Raw genomic sequence first — 13090 nt, 5'->3', positions numbered from 1 at the left:
GACCTGAGTGTCACAGTGGAGTCCTTCAATGAAATTTTTGGTGTGGTAACGGAATAATTTGTTGTTACATATTTCATTTTGAATATGTGCCTTTTTCAATTTTATTTTCTAGTACTGTAATTTTTGATCATTAGGGAAGGGCATTTTCTGAGAATACGTATAACTTACAGAGAAAGAAGTAACTTGCGGTTAAAGTGATGATTCGATCGAAAAGTACTTTTTAGACCTAGAACTTTGTATCGAAATTCGTCACTGGATTTTTAGGTCTTTGAAGGCCTAGGAGGCTCGGGGATATTTCGACTTCTTCCTCTCTACTGAATTAATGATTTAAGAACTGCTGATAGAATGCTGCTGATAGAATTCTAACACAAAACACTGATTCAACTTCTTCGCCTTTTCAGGGCCGCTTCCTTGAATATAATGCTAGTAGAATTCAGCGTAATTTTAAATTATTCTCTTTATTTAATTACAAACACTCGCAATCAGTTCATTCTGCGGTATTTCGCTTAATTTGGTTGTGTAAGATTACAAACTGTTCTGAAATTAAATTACTCAAGTTCACAATAAATATTCACCAACGTGTACTTATACATAAAATACCCTTTTTAAGCACCACAATTATTTCCAGATCTTTTGTAAAATAATAATACTGTCTTAGACCAAGTGATCTTATTTCTAATGTAGAAATTTAAAGATGAGAGACACTCAGCCCTATTAGCATTATGTATAACACAGCGATCTATTTCTGTTAACAAAACATTTTTGTATAGAGTTTTTATTAAAGTAGCCGAACAAGCAGTCTGACAGTTTGTCTTTTAGTAGATACAGGTTTGCGTACTTATGTCAAAATGTTGAGTTTATGGATCTTGGTACTCTGAAATTTGATGTAAGTATTAAATGCTGAATTATTTGCAATTTCTTAAGATTTGTTTTTGCTACATTTAACCACGCTGGACATGCATATTTTATTACTGATATAATATATTGTTTGTAAATTTTTATACAGTTTGGGTGCTCCTGTGTTTTGCATGTCAGTCTTTTAAGACAGTTGGCTCGTCGCTACATTTTTTTCCCGTAATTTCAGATATATGTTTTATCCAAGTCAGAAACAGATGATATACATATAGTCAGAAAACGATATTATAGATTTGTCTCAGACATTTTTGGAGCCAACAGGGATCTTGTGAATAATCGTCATACTGACAATTAGTGAGTAAGTGATAATTATGGACATGAGGGGCCTGGTTTACCTGGTAAAGTTCTGTTTGCTATAAGTAAACTAACTGCCAGTAAGAATAGGATCCACTATTTAAATATACACTCCCAAAAGATGAACTGGAGAGAGTTCCAAATGGTTACTTTTTGAAAAGTAATGTGCTTATGAAAAAGTGGAGACCACTAAACGTGCAAACTTCAGAGGACTGGGCTGTAGTTTATCAAATCGTTTTTTTAAAATTATATCATTCTGATATATTGAAGGTTGCCCATCAACTTCCTATGGGAGGTCGTTTAGATGTAAGCTAGATATGTGATAAAATTATGAGACATTTCTTTTGGCCATTAACTTAAGCAAGATGTTTCTCAATTTTATAAAACTTGTCATATTTGTCAGTTGGTTGGAAAACCTAGCCAAAAAATTCCCGTTGTCTCTTTGAAACCTATTCTAGCTTTTTAGTAACACCTCAGTTGAGTGATTATTGATTGTGCTGCCCTAAAAGAAAACATTTGTGTTTAAGCGCTTTCGTGTGCTTTGTAATTTTATGATCATTAGGTTATTTGTTCTGATTCTGTTATGTATCGACTTAATTTTAAAATTTTATAATTCTTTGACAGTGTATTTTATTTAATGTATTGTTATCGATGTATATATGTATATATAATATTTTAGTTAGATATTATTTAACGCCAATTTTTAATCGTCTAAGGAGGTGTAACGAAATTACTAACATATATTTAAAAACGTATGTAACTTATATTGTTAAATTTGTGTTGCGAAAGCACAGCCTTTTTCTCCAAATTTGTAGACTATAATCGAGCGTGGGAATTAACAATGTGTGTGTGTATATATATATATATATATATATATATATATGTGTGTGTGTGTGTGTGTGTGTAAATAACAGCATTGATGGTCAACTAAACTTTCGAGAACCTCGCCTAAAGTCTATAAATCGACGCGCCAGAAATCAATTTAATAACACTGTTGGCTCGCTACACAGGTAGTATACTATTAACCTTGGAAGCTATAGTTGTGATAAAAGCTTACTAATAGGAATCTACAGATATCTGACCAGGAACATGTATAAATTTCGAACATTACAAACATTTTAATTTCAGTGAATTAGCTTCGGACATTAGTATTTTTACGAGACCATTAAATATCTTTGTCGTTAAACAATTAGCTCGTAAGTGGTGTGAGGCCGGCCAAAACTAGACAGCTAGCTAGCTAACTAAAGCGAAGTGTAACAATATGAACTTAGAAACACTTCGCTCGATTAAATATTCAGTTCTAGATCAGATAGAAGATTGAATATTGTTCTTGTAAAATGTTTGTATATAAATTATTATTTGTAACAACCATTATTATAAACCGTACTGTTTTTCTATATATTAAAATATATTCGTGTTGAGAAATAAAATTTGGTATTAATCTTTATTGCAAATATCATAAATTTGATACATATTGACATTCAATTAATTTCTAAATTAGAATTATTACTACCAGCTATTTGAAATCTTTATAAGTTATAATACGTAATACACTTCATGCCTAAAGAAAGTAGCCTCCCAGTGACACATCGGTATGTCTGCGGACTCACACCGGTAAAAACCAGGTTTAGATACCCTTGGTGGGTAGAGCACAGATAGTCGATTGTGTAGCTTTCTGCTTAATTGACCCAAACCTAAAACCTCAATAGCTTTGGCTGAAATAACTGCAGTGAGACTCTTCTTGTAGCCATCTACCAGTCTTTGACATCAGTCTGAAGAAAGTTTGCCCCACTCCTCAATGCAGAATTCTTTCAGCTGCGAGATGTTTGAGTTGTTTCTTGCATGTACAGTATCTCAATGGGATTAAGATCTGGGCTTTGACTCGGCCATTCCCGGACTCTCCATTTCTTACTTTTTATCCAGTCCTTGGTGGATTTACTGGTATGCTTTGGTTCATTGTCGTGTTGCAAGGTCCAGTTCCGCTTCAGCTTTAATTTTCGTACAGATGGTCTCACATGATCCTCAAGCACCCTCTGATACACGGTAGAATTCATGGTGGATTCTGTGATTGTAAGCTGTCCAGGTCCTGCTGCAGCAACGCAGCCCCAAACCATGACACTTCCACCTCCATGCTTTACAGTCAGCATGAGGTTCTTTTCCTGGAATGCTGTATTTGGTTTATGCCAAACATGTCCTCTGTTCTGGTGTCCAAATAATTCAATTTTGGACTCATCTGTCCAAAGATCATTATTCCAGAGGTCCTGGTCTTTGTCTACATTCTCTCTGGCAAACTTCAGTTTGGCCTTGATGTTTCTCTTAGCAAGCAAAGGTTTCCTCCTTGCACACTTCCCATGCAAGTTAAACTTGTGCAGTCTCTTTCTGATTGTAGAGGCATGCACTTTCACATCAACAGTAGCCAGAGCCTGCTGTAGGTTCCGTGATGACATGTTAGGGTGTTTGGAGACCTCTTTTAGCATCTTGCAGTCTGCTCTCGGTTTGAACTTGCTTGGACGACCAGACCTGGACATGTTGGCAGTTGCTTTGAAAGCCCTCCACTTGTTGGCTATTTTCCGAACAGTGGAATGGCTGATTTCAAAATCTTTTGGTATCTTTTTTAAATCCATTACCAGACTCATAAGCTGCTACAATTTTTTTTCTGAAGGCCTCAGACAGCTCTTTTGCTCTCACCATGGTGCTCACCCTCACTTCAACAGTCAGGAGCACACCAAACTAAATGTCTAAGGTTTAAATAGGGCAAGCCATATTCAAAATGCTGAGTAGTAATTTCTAATCATGTGCGCCTGGTGTGATACACCTGTGTGTGAGTTGAGCCATTTTAAGTGGGAATATATGTGGGGGTGTCCTAACTTTTTCCTCAGTTAGAATATGCATTTTTGTAGAATTACATTTACAGAAGATCTTAAAGTCTTTTCTTCAGTTTTAATTGTTAAGTTATATTCCTATAATCTCTCAGTATTGTTAAAATTAAGATTAAATATCTATATATCCAAAAATGTTATAAAATACAGTCTTTTATAGGGTGTCCTAACTTTTTCACATGACTGTATGTCCCCGGCTGATACAGTAGTATGTATACGGGTTTATAACGCTAAATCAGGGGTTTGATTCCCCTTGAAGGACGCAGCAGATAGCTTGATGTGGCTTTGCTGTAAGAAAAACACATCAAAAAATTGTAATTTTATCTTGCTCAGTGTGATAGACATGCTTGTTTTTTCTTTGTCTTCACTTTGTTTATCAACAAGCATTTCAACATAAATTAAATTACTTACCTTTACAGATAACAATTTGTTTTATCTTGCCTTGATAATCTACTGTAACGGACTTAATATTATATATTTATTTTAATATCTGTGTTTTTCAGTTTAATAAATATTTAGAAATGCATGTAACTTACATTGTTAAATGCGTATTGTCAAAGTCCCACTTGTTCTGTAAATTTGTAAAAGATTTTCGAGTGTAATAATCAACAATGTACTGTGTGTGTGTGTGTGTGTGTGTGTGTGTAAAATAGTGATTGCCAATACTAATGCTAACTGAACTTTTGAGAATCTCGCCTTAAAGTTTATAAAAGGTAGCCAACGCAACGCAGAGAGACAGATTAATATTGTTAGTATACCATAAACCTCGGAAGCTGTAACTGTGATAAATGTTTATTAATCGAAAAACGACAGATATTTGACCAGAAACGTTTATGAATTTCAAACATTATAAATCATTTAACTTCAATGAAATAACTAGGAACGTTAGTATTTCTACGAAGACATCAAATAGCTTCAGCGAAAATCTCACGTGTGAAGGGATAGTTAATTTTTCCGTTAACTGAAGTATACCTATGTGGAAACATAGAATCGATTCGCTCTCCGTAAACCGTCGATAAAGTATTCAGTTCCAGATGAGATAGAAGACTCAGTATTGTTTTAAGTTTGTAAAAGTTTTGTATATAAATCATTATTTGTAATAACCATTATTAGAAATTGTATTTTTGTTTGTAGATTAAAATATATTTGCGTTGAGAAAGAAAATTGTTTCAAACTTGATAGCAAATGTCATAAATATCGACATTCAATTAACCTCTAAATTTAGATTCCAAATTTTTGCTATTCGAAATTGTAATATGTAACATTATAAATTGGAAGCTCGTCCGAGATAAATTGTAATACATGACACAACCTTTTATAATTTCTCATACATACTTTTAAGTAATGTTTAGGCCTATTTATGGAATCAAAAGTAAAAATAATATGACTTCATGAATTAAGTGAATATTACCGATAAATTAAACAATACATCAACAGAAAAAGGTTTTCAAACCAGTGAAAACTTAGGATAAAAATAGACAAAGACTTAGTAATTACTTCATAAACAATTCCATATTAGACCACTCACAAGAGAAAAGCCTAAACTTGGGATTGCTTTAGAAGTCACCTAGCAGTAAATCATTGGCATGTTAATGATATTTAATGCTGTATTATTAAATATAAAATTTGCAACCATATTATGATTTTAAAATTAATATATCGTTATTCAGAAGTATGTAGGTAAAAATTTCAAAAGTTTGAACATTTTACTGAATAGAACGTTCTGAACTTGATTTGCGTTGATCTTTTGTATTCAGCAAGAGATCAGAAAGAAAACATACATCTACGCTTGTGATATCTGCTTTGGTTTAATGTTCAAATTATTCTAACTATTTAATCTATCAAATTATTGTTTGATTATACTTAACGCTAGTACAAAATTGTCTCTTTATTTACATGAAATCAGGTCAATATTTTGGTATTGTTACCCAAACATGTTATTTTTCCATGTTACTTTGATGTATCGTGAAAAGGTATGCGGTTGTGTTCTTATTGTAAACAGAGTGATAACTTTAAAATAGATAAAGACGATAATGCGCGAGTTAACAACGAGTAAAAGTTACAATTTCGAACATTTGCTGCAATGAAATTTTCACAATTAAAAATGGTGACAACAAGTGTGAATTGTTTCATTTAAAGTAATTTCATAGCTACTGTATTAGGTACACTTACCATTTAAAGTTTAACTAAAGTGTGCTCATCTTATAATTAAGTGTTGTTTCTTTGTAAAAGCTATGGTTTAAACGCAAAAAGATGACGAACTATTAGTAGGCCTAAAATGGTTATAAAATTTGCATTTAGCTTTGATTTCAATAGTTTATGGCAAAGTATTCCAAGATTCGAAACTGTAAGTCATGCCGAACAAGCGTAATTACACAAAAACAGATGTTTGTGACACTTCGCATTCGTTCACACTATTTTAGCAATTCTACTTGAGCTGGGACCTTTTACCGCTACAGTACTCACTGACACGATTGCTGCATCCTACTAGTGATAGACCTAATGTACTCCTAATAACACATGAAGACCTGCTAAGAAAAGTGGAGAGTCCGTCATTAGATTGTTTGTTTGTTTGTTTTGGAATTTCGCACAAAGCTACTCGAGCGTTATCTGAGCTAGCCGTCCCTAATTTAGCAGTGTAAGACTAGAGGGAAGGCAGCTGGTCATCACCACCCACCGCCAACTCTTGGGCTACTCTTTTACCAACGAATAGTGGAATTGACCGTCACATTATACACCCCCACGGCTGGGAGGGCGAGCATGTTTAGCGCGACGCGGGCGCGAACGCGCGACCCTCGGATTACGAGTCGCACGCCTTACGCGCTCGGCCATGCCAGGCCTCCGTTATTAGAACTTCTTATTTTAAAACAAACTGTTGTACCAGACGAAACAGCTTGATATTAGGCAGGTTTTCAATATTGTGACTACACTCTCAATATTGATAATACTTCTGTACTTGAGAGACATTTTCGATGTTCAGGTTATTTAAAAAATTCAATTTTACCGAATGTGAATACTCGTTCCTTAGAAATTATAACTAACAATTATAATTAACACATCATTTCAGTTATTCTACGTGCAATATGCTGGCGCTATTCATATAATGAAGTTTCAGTTACGGAATAGCTGCATTGTATTGTTGATGTTAATCACGTAACTGGTATTTATCTATTTAGTGTTCACATGGTTTGGAGAGTACTAATAACGACCATTTTGTTTTGAAGCTTATAAATACTATTTTGACTTTATGTTGTTTAGACATATATTTCACATTTTCTTGGTGGACTATGACCGTGGAAAATACCCATGTGTTTGTAGTTTTTTATTAATTAATTCTTAATGGTAATTACCTTTACCTTTTCATTTATCAAGCGTTCATGTGATTCATTGTCAAAGATAAATAGTTTTTATTCATCTTTTAATAGTTTGTATAACTAAACTTTTAGTTAGGGAGTTACTTCAATGTTGATAAACAGTATACATAATAGTTTTGGTATAATTCGTCTTCTCAACAATTAAGTAACGTACTTTATGTTATTTTTTCTATTACGGTTTTTCTCCACAAAATATCTATAACTTTCGTTATATGCAACTGTCATTTATTCACAAACAATTTATTTTCCTGTTTTAACATGTAGACGTAAAATTAATTTACCTCCACAACTACTGAGAACGTGGTCTACAAATAAACCATATCATGCTTTATTAACTAAATTAAACATTTTTATCAGTTCTGTAATTAAAAATACTATGATATAAAACATCAATTCATTATCTTATAAGGTTTTCTCTATTCGCATTCAACACCAGTTTTCAAAAATACTCTTCTCTTTTCAATTTATGAAGGAATAATTAATTAGAGAACGAATTGTCCAAAGGTCTGGCACATAACGTTCGTGAAGTAAAAGTATTTCTTGGGACTGTACTCCAAACATTTTTTTCTTAAAATCATTATCTCATATAACTCCTTTTTTTATCTTAGCTACTAATGGTGAAGGATATGTTTGTATTGTTATTTGGCTAAAAGCAGGGTTTATGTCATGTGAAGAACGGGGTTTAATCTCTTGAGTTTTTCGAAAGTGTAAAAACAGCTGGGGCATTAAAAGTGAAGTCAGGCTAGATAATATTATTATTTTTATTCTTTTTGGTTTCCGAGTAAATTATATTAAATCTGAAATTGTGAGTTTCTATTTTTTATAAGTTAATTCGGTTTTGTAATATTGAGCCTGTTATCTGTTCTAGTTTAACCAACAACGGTAACTATTGCAACAATGATGCAGGGAGTAGGATTTATTAAACATGAAACAGACTCTAAATATAACTTCAAAATGATGGCACGTGATGGTTGTGAGTTTGAAAATTTAATAGAAATGATGAAACATTGTCAAAATAGGTATAATTAAGGCTCTTTCACATACAGTTCGGGGAATCTTCAGGACTGATTGTGCCAATTCAGAATTAAAATCTGTAAACGATATTTTTATCAAATATAGCTATCCACCAAAATTAGCCAAACAATTTCAACCTAAAAAAGTATTGCAAAAGGATAGTTCTTTAAGAAATGTCTTGTTAAGCTGCAAATTCTTCATTTTAAAGTACGTTTAAACAATTTGGTCTACACATCACAGTGCCAAAGAAGAGTTCAATATATAGACGAAACTGAATTCTCACTTTAAGGAATATGAAAGACGTGTCAAAAATGATACATTAATACTTCTGATGTAGCATTTCACGTTATGGATAAAGATCAAAATGTTCTTTTAATAAACTCAAGTTTATCGGTAAAGTTTACGATACAAAAATTAGAAAAAATTAAGAAGTAGTTGTCATTATTGACCACTTTGTGGTATTAATCAAAATTTTGGACATTCAGCAATGATTTGTTGGTTATTTTTATGAACAAAAGCAAAGAATAGTTTTAGGAATTAGACTGTCTATTAAACCCTAGTTAGTTAGTTAGTCGATATATATAAATATTAATATGCTATATGCTAAGATGATTTTTCCCTATATGTATATGAACTATTGTTAAAACATTTACACATATCCTAGTGATCGTTTCATATGTTCAAATTCAGTTACTGCGGCATACCTGAAGAAAGCCCCAGTAAGAAACCTAATGTTACTAATGAATTAAGTTGGGTCTAATAGACGAGTGTAACATTTCAAATCTTTGCATATACTAAAGACTTGGATTTCTTGGTTCTCGATGGTTTGTGCTGTATTAAATTTACATTCGGCGCGGCTTTGAGTTTGTCAAAATCATTCGAAAACTTTTATTTTCAAATTCACGTATCTCACGGTGGTTAAGTTCAAATGTCAAACATAAGCTGTTGTAGCAGTAACTACTTAAAATCCATTCCTAATATGAAAGCTTGAACTTGAACAAAATACTGAAATGCACAAAATCTCTAGCCAAGTGCATGCGTAACCAGTTCATTAGCATGCTTCTTTTACTAAGAACAAAAAATCATCTGTTCTCATAAATCTGAGTTTACTTTCATTCCAAGCGAGAGAAATATCTTTCAAGTCTTATTGAATATTTTAAGTCTAAAGTACATTGCTGAACTGGTGGGAAAACTTCGTTATTATGAGTAGTGATTTAGGTTTATTACTAGTAGTTTTGATCGCGCACTATTCAGCTACTTCTGATGACGTGTGGTGTGGTGGTGGTAGTTGTACTCTCTGGGTCGGGAGTTCAAATGCCCGTCGCCGAACATGGGCGTGTTAAACGTTCGTTGTCTGGGTCGTTCACCCGTGTGTAAATATTCATGCCTTAACGTTTCGTCACAGAGAAGGACGCTAACAACAGTAATTAAATATAATGTACAAACTAATAAAGTTAATTTTATGTTATAAACTCACAAGAAGCATGCACAATTATCTTTAAAAAATATACCTTGAAATTTATAAGACTTATTCAGAAAAATTTGGACATGGTACAAAGTGTTTGAAAATCTAATTTTACTGCAGACCTAAATCGTTTTTCACACCGACTAGAATTTGTTTTTACTTGTCTTTTATTCCTCTATTTCAACAATACTAAAAATGTGACTTTAAAGAAATGCATGTCAGCATTCAGGTTATTGAGATAATCAATCAGTACTGTTCAATAAATGATAATTTTTGAAACTCTCGAGTAAAATCGCAAAACAATCATGGTGAAAGTTTGTTTCCTTAACACAAACAGCTTTCTTAAATTACAACACTTTTAAATGTATGGTATTCGTTATAATAATCTAATGCATAGTATCATTAGTTTAAACACGCAGAAACGAAAGAAACAAGTACGTACGAGGTCTGTTCAAAAAAAATACGCGGACTGACGTCATAAAACAAAATGCACTTTATTTAGAAGTTACAGGTCTGGGACCCTTTCAAAGTACTCTCCTCCCCAACGCACACACTTATCCCAACGGTGTTTCCACTTGTTGAAACAGTCCTGGTACACTTCTTTTGTAATGTCCTCCAGCTCCTTCGTCGCATTTGCCTTAATCTCGGGAATCGTCTCAAATCTTCTTCCTTTCAAGGGTCTTTTGAGTTTGGGGAACAAGAAAAAATCGCAAGGAGCAAGGTCAGGTGAGTAGGGGGGGGGAAGAACAGTGATCGAGTGTTTGGCTAAAAAACTCACGAGTTCTGAGGGCTGAATTTCGCAGCAACGCGGTGCATCTTCAATATTTCGGTCAAAATCTCGTAACAAGATCCAACTGATATCCCACACTCTTCAGCAAGCTCCCTGACAGTCAGACGTCAATTTGCCCGCACCAGGGTGTTGATTTTGTCGACGTGTGGGTCGTCAGTTGACGTGGAAGGACGTCCAGGACGCTCATCATCTTCAATGGACTGTCGACCATCCTTAAAACGTTCATGCCACTTGAAACATGCCAACATGCCATACGCTTCATAGAAACATCACCGTAAGCCGTGTTAAGCATAGCAAAAGTTTCAGTCGCAGATTTTCCAAGTTTAACACAAAATTTCACAGCAAGTCGTTGCTCCTTCAGGTCATTCATTCTGAAATCCGCCAAACAAAAAAATCGCACTTCACTTAAAACCGCGTAGCTAATACACAAATGAAGATATCTGCAATCGGGAAATGGCGTCGTAATCAGCTGATCTGTGCGAACCTAGCGACACCAAGCGGATTCTCCTGGAACCAACTGGAGCCGCGCAATTCAAACAGTCCGCGTATTTTTTGAACAGCGCTCGTACAATAATTGGAACCCATTGAACAATCATTTAAGTATCCTGGATATTATCAAAATTATTATTTTTCGAAATATATTTTTAAAAAATTCTAACAATTTATAGAAAGACTGTTAATTTTTCTGGTAGAAGAAAATTGAAGTAATGCCCAATCTAGATTGGGTGAACCAATAAAACAATGAACACTCTATTAATGTGTTCTCTAATATTTATAAAATACGTGAAGAAAAAAGAAGCAAAATAAATAGTGTTAAGTACAATTATCAACAACATGTGGCGGCTTCAGCTATTTTGCAAAGAAAATTTTGCTTTCTATGCGTTTAAAACTTAGCAAAAGGTTTATAGTAACTGACACTTTGGTAATAAATGAACTTCGAGTCCAGCTAATGCCCTATCTTTCATCACACATTTTATGAAACTCCTTGCTTGAGCGTTTGTAGAAACTAAAAAAGTGGAAGCAACACAATTTATATCAGGTGTTTAGGGCGCTGAAGTCGGATTCTCAGGAAAGTGTTTGTCTAAAACTGTCCTCTGAGTCGAATTTGGGCTCCTCGAGGTGTTGGGTTTCTCTAAAAACATTTAATTTAAAAGCTATTTCCGACTTTTACCAATTCCTGTGAAAATATATTTTCATATCAAAATGTTGATTAAACAAAAGTGTTAAATATTTCGTTTCTTTAGTTTTTCAAGTGACCGAACCTCCTGTAAACCACGTTCATAGATGGAATGGACAGACACCTCTAACTGACTTAAGGATTATCTGCCGTGTATTTCTATATCAGCATTACTCCTTAACATGTGAAAAACTATAGTGACATCTTTTCTCTATTAGCATTACTCCTTAACATGTGAAAAACTATAGTGACATCTTTTCTATATTAGCATTACTCCTTAACATGTGAAAAACTATAGTGACATCTTTGCAGCTAAGTTGTAAATAACTAGCTGTTTGATTCGTACTCTCTAGTAATATATATATATATATATATAAATCAAATACCCGCATTTTCATAGCTCTTTGAACGGTATTGCAGTAGAAACAAACCAAAACGTGAGTGTATTTAAAAGATATATGTAAAAATCCATAACATTTGATAGAAGTGAATTAACGAATTTCTTAATACAGTTAAAAACGTTGAAATCTCATGGTCGTCAGCTGAGCAAATTACGAAATCCTTTGAAACGTTGATATTATTACTCTTGTAATGCCAATGACACGTATAATGCTCACAATATTCTTGTATTGGTGATAGCTTTCTACAATACCGATGGTACGTGTATAATGTTCACAATATTCGTGTAATGGTCATAGCTTTCTATAACGCCAATGATAACCCCATAATGTTATTCAAGCTCTTGTGCTGCTGATGAAACATGAAGGCTATGCATTGAATATATTGTACTTTAAACATCTGAAATAAAGTACCAATCTAAAGATCCAATGTCAATATGTCCCATTCTTCACTGATTTTAACAATATTATTATATGAAGCTAAATTCGTTATGACTGAAAATTATTGTGTTAACAAGTTTAAAGCATAATGATTTTGCTATTAATGACAAAACTTCAATAAGCTATTTGCGCTGTGCCCACGAATGATAAAATTGATAAAAATACTATTTTTCTGCACGTATCTGTGTTATAAATGTACGATCGGTTTTGTATACTGTAAAACAGATTGTTTATATTCCTGTAAAGTTCTTCGTAATACAAGAATAATTTGGAGCAGTGGGACTTGATGACTGATCATTTGCGAGCATAGAGATGTTTTCCTAATAAATCAACCCAACATATA

The sequence above is a fragment of the Tachypleus tridentatus genome, chromosome 5 (assembly GCF_004210375.1).
Source record: "Tachypleus tridentatus isolate NWPU-2018 chromosome 5, ASM421037v1, whole genome shotgun sequence".
Lineage (NCBI taxonomy): Eukaryota > Metazoa > Arthropoda > Merostomata > Xiphosura > Limulidae > Tachypleus > Tachypleus tridentatus.
This window is presented reverse-complemented; position numbering follows the sequence as displayed.